The 1,017-nt window shown below is 50.8% G+C and overlaps 1 pseudogene; it reads left to right on the top strand.

Annotated features, from left to right (window-relative positions):
* Nucleotides 1-223: 223 nt before the first annotated feature.
* Nucleotides 224-342, top strand: LOC111737941 (annotated as a pseudogene).
* Nucleotides 343-1,017: the final 675 nt, after the last annotated feature.

Here is a 1,017-nt window from a genome sequence, read left to right as displayed (position 1 = left end):
CCCCACTTAAACTAGACAAATAGTTGAACAGGGTCCAGGATGTAATATGAAGGCCTTGAGTCTGCAGAGTCCGAAGCCTCTTTCGTGGTCAGGATTTAATCAGACATGTCACTTTAGAGATGTGGGTCCTTTAAAGAGGTTTAATTACAGGGAAAGCGCGATTATCGTGGTGGATCCGGAATGAGCATTTTGGGCTAGGCAGTTTGAAGTTTGAAAGACGAGCTGCTATGGCCATGCCGCCCTGAACAAGCCTGACCCCGTCTGATGTCGGAAGCTAAGCAGGGTCGGGCCTGGTTAGTACTTGGATGGGAGACCACTTAGGAAGACCGTGTGCTGTAGGAGTAAATAATTTAAAAATAAGGAATTGTAAGCTGACAAGGTCCTTGTAATCTGTGAGGTCAACCAAGGGTTGCCTCGCCTAAAAAAAAAAAAAAAGAGCTGGCTTGGGAACGGGCCGCAGCAGGTGGGCCGTCAGGCGGACATCCAGGCAGTCTTGCTCCCTTGCTTTCCTTCGCCACCCACCCTCCTAGCACCCAGCACCCAGCCCCGCCTTAGCCATTTGTCAGGTAAGGAAGCCAATGGCTGCTCTTCTCGCCAGGACCCCTTAGTGTTACTCCCTGGGCTGTGTGGATAAACTGGTATGGACTGTCCCCAAGCTCGTGGCAAGTTTAGCATCTCTGCCTCTACCCACGAAATGCTGGTAGCATCTGCCTTCTTTCTCCCTGCTGTTGTGACCACCCCAACCAGCTCTAGATATTTCCGAACATTCAGCTCTCCAGTAGAGAGCCTCAGAAGTGTGTGTCTTTTCCCTGCATCGAAACCGTTGTACTTTCTTCCCTCTGCTGACTCTACACCAACTCCGGATGATGCAGTGAAACTTTCTCTCAATTGTCCTTTGTCTCACAGTTTCCTGATTTCAGGCCCTGTCTCTGCCCTCTGGTGTTTCAACCAACCCCTATGAGTACCCCTTCCACGGGGAGTGTGGTCAGGGAGGGGTCAAGGTCTTCATGTGAGAGA

The sequence above is a fragment of the Pteropus vampyrus genome, unplaced genomic scaffold, assembly GCF_000151845.1.
Source record: "Pteropus vampyrus isolate Shadow unplaced genomic scaffold, Pvam_2.0 Scaffold32, whole genome shotgun sequence".
NCBI lineage: Eukaryota > Metazoa > Chordata > Mammalia > Chiroptera > Pteropodidae > Pteropus > Pteropus vampyrus.
Note: the sequence above shows the minus strand (reverse complement) of the source record. Positions and strands in the feature narration are given on the sequence as shown.